Consider the following 8,593-nt stretch of genomic DNA (forward strand, 5'->3'; position numbering starts at 1 on the left):
ATAATCGTAATAATTTATCCATTCTATCTGTTTCCTTTATAGGAAAGAAATGTGCAGATTTGGTAAGACGATCAACAATTACCCAAATGGTGTCGTATCCCCAGGCAGTCTTTGGTAACTTCGTGATGAAATCCATGGTAATACCGTCCCATTTCCATTCTGGAATTTCTGGTTGTTGAAGTAACCCTGACGGCTTCTGGTGTTCTGCATTGACTTTGGAACAAGTTAAACATTCCCCAACATATGTTGCAACGTCTGTCTTCAAATTAGGCCACCAATAATGCGTCTTAAGATCTTGGTACATCTTTCCAACTCCAGGATGTATCGAATATCTTGTCTTATGTGCCTCGTTCAATATCAACTTCCTTAATCCACCCAACTTCGGTACCCAAATACGATTTGCAAAATATCGAATTCCATATTCCCGCATAACGAGTTGCTTCTCATACTTCTTCATTATTTCATTTCCTATATTTTCTTTAGTAAGTGCTTCTCGTTGAACTTCTTTGATTTGTGAGTTGAGATTCATGCGAATTTTTATGTTCATCGCTCGTACTCGAATTGGTTCTCGTTCCTTTCTGCTTAATGCGTCAGCCACTACATTCGCTTTCCCGGGATGATAGCGAATCTCACAATCGTAGTCGTTTATCAGCTCGACCCACCTACGTTGCCTCATGTTCAGCTGTTTCTGATCGAAAATATGTTGAAGACTTTTATGATCAGTAAACACAGTGCATCTAACCCCATATAAGTAGTGTCTCCATATCTTTAACGCAAACACGACTGCTCCCAGTTCTAGATCATGCGTCGTATAATTCCGCTCGTGAATCTTCAATTGTCGAGATGCGTATGCAATAACTTTCTTTCGTTGCATAAGAACACAACCAAAACCTTGTCGCGAAGCGTCACAATATATTTCAAAATCATCGTTCCCTTCAGGTAACGATAAAATAGGCGCCGTAGTTAACTTCTTCTTCAGTAATTGAAATGCGTTCTCCTGCTCCGAGGTCCATTCGTATTTCTTCCCTTTTTGCGTTAATGCTGTCAACGGCTTAGCTATTCGGGAAAAATCTTGAATAAACCTTCTATAATAACCGGCTAAACCCAAAAATTGGCGTATCTGCGTTGGTGTCTTAGGAGTCTCCCATTTTTCAATGGCTTCAATTTTTGCTGGATCAACCTGAATTCCTTTGCTACTAACAACGTGGCCAAGAAATTGCACTTCTTTCAACCAGAAAGCACATTTAGAAAATTTAGCATATAGCTGTTCTTTTCTTAACAACTCTAATATCAACCTTACATGCTGCTCATGCTCTTGCTCACTCTTAGAATAGATAAGAATATCATCAATGAAAACGATAACAAACTTATCTAAATATGGACTACAAACTCGATTCATGAGGTCCATGAATACAGCTGGTGCATTCGTCAATCCAAACGGCATAACCAAAAATTCGTAATGACCGTAGCGTGTCCGAAAAGCAGTTTTCGATATATCTTCTTCTTTGACAGGTAATTGATGATAGCCCGATCTTAGGTCAATTTTCGAGTACACACATGATCCTTGGAGTTGATCAAATAAGTCGTCAATTCTCGGTAGTGGATACCGATTCTTGATAGTTAACTTATTTAATTCACGATAATCTATACACATTCGAAAAGATCCGTCTTTCTTCTTGACGAATAAAATTGGAGCTCCCCACGGTGAAGTACTTGGTCGTATGAATCCACGATCCAGTAATTCTTTTAACTGACTCTGAAGTTCTTTTAACTCGGACGGTGCAAGTCTATATGGAGCACGGGCAACCGGTGCAGCTCCTGGTACAAGATCTATTTGAAATTCTACAGATCTAAATGGAGGTAATCCCGGCAACTCTTCCGGAAATACTTCAGGAAAATCTCTTGCCACAGGCACGTCATTGATGCACTTCTCTTTTTCTTTCTTTTCGACTTTATTAACATGTGCTAAGATAGCATAGCACCCTTTCTTCAAGCACTTTTGAGCTTTCAAATAACTAATGAGTTTTAGCTTTGAGTTACCCTTCTCTCCATAAATCATTACTGGCGTTTTATTCTTACGAGGAATGCGAATTGCCTTCTTGGCGCACACAACTTCGGCTCCTATTTTGGACATCCAGTCCATGCCGACTATTACATCAAAACTTCCTAATTCTACGGGTATCAAATCAATCTTAAATGTTTCTCCGGCAAAATTTATTTTACAATCACGGCAAATTTTATCGGCTTTAATTAGTTTACCATTAGCTAACTCAATCATATACTTAGCATCTAGAGGTAATGATGAACAATTCAATTTAGCGTGAAAGTCTCTACACACGTAACTTCTATCAGCACCAGTATCAAATATAATAGATGCGGATAAGTTATTAATGGTAAACGTACCCGTAACAAGCTCCGGGTCTTCACACGCCTCTCTAGCATTAATAACAAATGCTCTCCCTCATGCAGGTCCGATATTTTTCTCTGGATTCGGGCACTGGCTCTTATAGTGACCTTGTTTTCCACACCCATAACAAGTAATGGTAGCCAAAGCAGTTCTATTTGCATTGGTGGCAGGAGTCTTGGTACCATTTGTATTTATAACGAGAGCCCTACAATCTTCAGCAAGATGACCCTTTCGATTACATTTGTTGCATACCACATTACAGTAACCAGAGTGATGTTTGTGGCATCGGTTGCATAAAGGATTTTGTCCTTTATAACCAAAGCTTAAACCACAACCCGCACTTTGCGTGATTTCTTGTTTCTTAAAAGATTGTTGTTGGTTACCTCGATCATAATTTCCATTCCACTTTCTTTTGTTACCTGATACCTTCACATCAGTATTGGATACTTTCTTATCCATGATGACCTGATCCATTAGCTCGTTTGCCATGGTTATAGCTTCATGAATTGTCTTAGGTTTCGATGCTGTAACGTTTGCCTTGACCTTTTTGGGCAAACCATCTTTGTACATTTCAATCTTCCGTTCTTCGGTTGGAACCAATTCAGGACATAGCAAAACTAATTCCATGAATCGCTGATTGTAGTTGGTGATTTCAGTACCAACAACCTTCAGACTTCGTAATTCATCTTCCAACTTCCTAACCTCGTTCCTTGGACAATATTCGTTGATTAACATTGTTTTGAATTCTTCCCATGGAGTATCATAAGCTACATCTCCTCCTACAGTCTTCACATAATTTTTCCACCACGTGAGTGCACTATCTTGTAAAGTGCATGATGCATACTTGGTCATGTCCTTTTCAACACAACCACTGATTTTAAACACAGTATCCATCTTTTCTATCCATCGGGTTAAACCGATCGGTCCTTCTGTTCCACTGAATGATGAGGGCTTGCAAGCTTGAAAAGTTTTGTAAGTGCACCCCACACGAGGATTTGGGTTAACTGCAGCACCTCTTGCAGCCTCGACCCATAACATTCTGTCGTTCACTCGTTGATTTATGAGTTCCTGGATTTCTCGTTCCGTCATTCGGTTCAATCGCGCCATATTCTTCTATAAGAATGAAAAGAAAATAATTATTCACATGGAATATTATAGATGTAGTGTATATTTACAGTACATTATAGCTTATTAATAATATGAACCAGGTATTATTATAAAAGCCTTTTCTTCTTATTAGCGTTTTATAATTATATCTAGGGTTGTACCTACCCGTTAATGTCCATAATTAATAGCTTAGTACAGAATCAATTACTACCATCTAAATAATACTTAACCATGGAAAATTATTGCATTTCACACTTCACTATTTTACATATGCTTATCTTACATCGAACATTAAGCAAACCACACTAATAATATTATACAAAACATTATATGATCCCATGGTTTAATACGGCAGCGCATCGTTTGGTCTATTTTCTAGGACGTTTAGGTTCAAAGAATCGCTTAACGCTTATCCTGGCTGTCTGCCTATATTTTGGCTGTGGGACTGAAGAACTGGATGCTGGGATAGAACGAATAGGAATAGCGGGAATAGGGGTGGTAGTGTCTAGTGGAGTTGGTGCCACATCATCCTTATTAAACTCAGGATTTGAATTTTCTAATTCATTAGCCTTTCGTTTCTTTCCTAGTTCGAACTCGTCTTTTGTAATTTCCTGTATTTCTTCCTCGGGTTCACTTTCCTGCTCGGGTTCACTTTCCTCCTCGGTTCACTTTCCTCCTCGGGTTCACTTTCCTCCTCGGGTTCACTTTCCGGGTTCTCTATAGTTGGTTCATCCGGAATTTGTGAGTCTTCCCCAAAGATATCATTTTCGTCATCGGATAGGTTAATGACTGGAACACCATCTGAAGATTCTGGTTCGGAGTCGCTGAATGTGATAACAAGTTTTGAGCCCGACATCTATCATACAACAACTAACCCATTAGTACTACATAATATTTACATATAAATTTTAACCAACAATGATAAGCAATGGTTTTTAAATCAGACCCGGTCAAAGTCCAGACTTACTAATGTATTCTAACGACTTATCGGTTAGACACACTAATGCAAACCTGGTTCGCTAAGACCACCGCTCTGATACCACATGTCATAACCCGTCCTTAACCATAAGAACGTGTTAAATAACGTATGATTTCATTGCGAGGTATTGACCTCTATATGCGACATTTTTAAAAGAAAAACTGCATATATTATACATTACAAACCATGATTCTTATTTTTGTTACAAGCTTTGGACAACATAAAAATGATTATCGTTTAGCGATAATCTTCGACTTACAAACTTTACATATAATGATAACAACACGGTTTCTAGCATATTTTACAACACAGATCCTCGGGTATGCAGTTTTATTTTTGACACAAATATGCGTACGCAAGATCCTGCTCAAATTCAACATTATGCAGCGGAAGCTTTAGTAATCTCCTGAGAATAGACATGTTTTAAAAGGTCAACATAAAGTTGGTGAGATATAGGTTTAGTGCCGGCAGCAATATATATATATAGACCACAAGATTTCGTATATAAACAGTTTAATAAAAATATTCTAAGTGGTTGAGCACTTGGTAACCATACTTAACATTTAATCACGTCGCATATTCCCTTTAATATGAAATCTTACTACACCGTACCAAGTGTAGTCACAAAACGAAGTACTGTGCAACCGTTGAATACTGGTCGTCCAGTCCGGTTGGGGTTGTCAGGCCCGATAGATCTATCAACAAGATTCGCGTTTACAATACCGCTGTAAATATTAGTTACCAAGCTACAGGGAAGTATGCCAGTGGTACAACTCAACGTAGAATATATTTTTCAGTTACTTGTGTCCATAACGTAAAACATAAAATACATGTATTCTCATCCCGAAATATTTAGAGTTTAAAAGTGGGACTATATACTCACGTTCGTCTTGAAGATATATATATTTTTGACTTGGTCTTCCGGTTGATATCACGAACCTATCCATATATAATATATCAATACCTTTTCTTTTTAAACAAATGTCTCATATATATACTTGTTATACTTTTAATACTTTGAATAATTCCTTAGTCCGTAGTTAGCATTTCGTTGTTAGTAATTCAATTTTAATGGTTCATTTGTAGATGTTTAATATACCCGCAATGAAATAAATAAAACCCCCAACGAAATAAATAAAACCCCATCGTATATGTATTGGTCGAGATTAATCTTGACCCACGGTACCGGTGTTGTCAAATGACGTGTTGCGTACATAAAGTACCGGTGTTGTCAAATGACGTGTTGCGTACAAACATGGGATCTTATGATTAATCTTCTCGTATTGTTTATGGGTGATCCTGAACCATATAAAATTGAATTATAAGTACATATATATAAAATATCATGTTATCTTAGAAAGATGTGATTTTATTTAATTTTTCCCAATTAATCCTGAAGTTAAACAAGTCTTGGATAACCAATTTTGTTTCGGTCATAGTTTCTTCGTTACAAATCCGTTTTCGTTGATTCAACTTGCCATCTCCTTGGATCGAGTTCCTCTTTAAGACTATGAACTGAAAAAATACCTTGGTTTGTATTCAAAATCACACGGCATAGGTGAAACTTTAGTGAAACTTATGAAGTTAAACATTTTCCTTTATGTAAACAACCTTAAATGATTATTTTTCTAAAAATACTTATACTTTGAATTAAATCATGAAATTTTTATGTGTTATCATATTCATATTAAAAATCATTTTTCCAGAAGATAAACTTCCAATTCAAAGTTTAAGATGGTTTTTAATTATCCAACCCAAAACAGTCCCCGGTTGCACTCCGACGTCGTAAAAACAGTTTTTAAGGTGTTCTTTGAAAAACCAAGTTATACCTTGTTAAATTAGCATGTAATTAAGTTATATTACAGGTCTTGAAGTATTTTAAAAGTTAAGTTAGAAGGATCTATTTAGTTTGCAAACAAGTTTGAAAACTTTCAAACTATGTTCTTGTTGTTAAAATTTTATACCACAAAATAAGATAGCTATATATATATGAATCGAATAAGGTTATGAACATAGTTACTACCTCAAGTTCCTTGGACAAGGTTGCTGTAAAAGAGAAGTAAGAACCTAGAACTAAAAGGGTGATGGAATTGGATGAAAGATTGGAAGTAAGTTTGTGTTCTTGGAAGGATTCTTGAAGTGTTTTTGTAAGGGTTTTCTTATGGTGATTAAGTGATGTTTTTGAAGCTAAATGATGGGGAAAATGCTTGGAGATGATCAAGTATGAAGTTAAGAGTATTTTGAGAGAGAAATGGGAGTGTAAGTATGAGAAAATGGGGTGAAGAAATGGTGTGCATGCATAAAAACGTTTTTAGGTTATAAAGGAAAAAAAAGATACCTAACTTTGTTTTCTTGCTAAATAATTCATGCTACTTGACAAATGGTTGGTTCCACATGTTTCTTAATCATTTAAGGCTGCTAAGGAGCAGATTTTTATTGGTATATACCAATAGTAAATACATCTAGAAGCTGCGTATGATACGGGTACATATACCCTAGATATACGTGTAGAAATCTTTGAGAAAACGGAACGAGGATTCAAATATAGCTATCTTTTGTAAATATACTTATATTGTTTTATGTATGTAAGCCCTTTAAAAGTGATAAAATACATATCTATACGATGCATGTATAAGTATTATAGGTTATAAGTATTTATGTCGAAGAACGTTACGTATAGTTATCGTTTTGAAAACTTAAGTTAGTAGTTTCAAAATATACTTATAACTCATTGTTATTAGTACCCAATGAGATGTTAAACATCCTTAGATCATGTTAAATATATATAAATACATATATATACATAAACGTATAATTATCGTATGTTATATAGTTCGTGATATCATCGGTCAAATTGAACGGTCAAACGTTGTGTAAAACTCTTTTCGAAGACATAAGTCTCAACAATTTGGATTGCTTGTCATGTTGGTAAGGTTTAATTTATGTAAATATTAATCTTATAAATATAGAATGATCGAAAAAGTGCGGGTCATTACAAGGGTCACCAAGTGGTCAGACTTACTCTAACCATGAGAGGATCTGTCTTGTAAAATGGGGAGGATGCCGTGCAAATTAGCTGGATAAGACTAATGAATCAGATCCCCAAAAAGGATAATCTCCTTTAAAGATCAAAAATCAGCTTTTAAGACTGATATTACTCAATCCTAGAGATTGATCTTAAAGATTGTGAATTACAAACTCATGGAATTCGATGATATCTAAACTCGAGCTTGAACGAGAAAATATTTTGATCAAAATTACAAACCGATTTGTTTTTTGAAAACCCATTTTTAATGCGTTCATTACCATTGAACGTAAAATCCTAGGAATTCACCTGGAATTCATTAGGTCACCTGAACCAAGTCGGGTGTCAACCGTAAGAACGGTGGTTACATAGCATGGTCAAAGACAGGACCTTGTGCCAGATCAGAAAATTATAAGGGTGAGCTTTACTATTGCTCCTACCAAGGATAGTAATTGCATCCGACACATTATAGACCATAATTAAAAGCATGTCAGGGGACATTTTCTTAACAGTTGCTTGTTCAACGCTTTTCTTTATAACCGGATGGTAGTTTACCGAGAGGTAATATACGGAGCAAGTATACTGGACGTGTTGCTTTCCCAATACAAGGTTAGCAAGTGGGTGACACAAAACCATAAGTTTTGAGCTAAAATTTTCAAATATGAAACTCACCAAACCTACAAAAACAATTTGCAAACACCGGTGAAGGGTTATTCCGAAAAACTTATCTAGGGTAAAAGCTAGATTTAATTTTAAAAAAATCAAATGTTTTCATAAAGATCCAATTTCCTTAAAGGATCTAAATTTTCATAGTCATGTGGGACTGTAAACCACAACGTTACTACCATTGTTTATACCGCCGTATAGAAATCACTGATGTACAAAGTGTGAAGAATAAAGAAGTGATTCTAGTATATTTCAAGACTATATTGCTTGAGGACAAGCAACGCTCAAGTGTGGGAATATTTGATAATGCTAAAAACGAACATATATTTCATAGCATTATCCCTCAAGAAAGACAAGCTTTTAGTTGCAACTGTTCTATTTACAAGTGATATTCGTTTAAATAATAAAA

This window comes from Rutidosis leptorrhynchoides, chromosome 6 (genome assembly GCF_046630445.1).
Source record: "Rutidosis leptorrhynchoides isolate AG116_Rl617_1_P2 chromosome 6, CSIRO_AGI_Rlap_v1, whole genome shotgun sequence".
NCBI classification, from domain to species: Eukaryota; Viridiplantae; Streptophyta; class Magnoliopsida; order Asterales; family Asteraceae; genus Rutidosis; species Rutidosis leptorrhynchoides.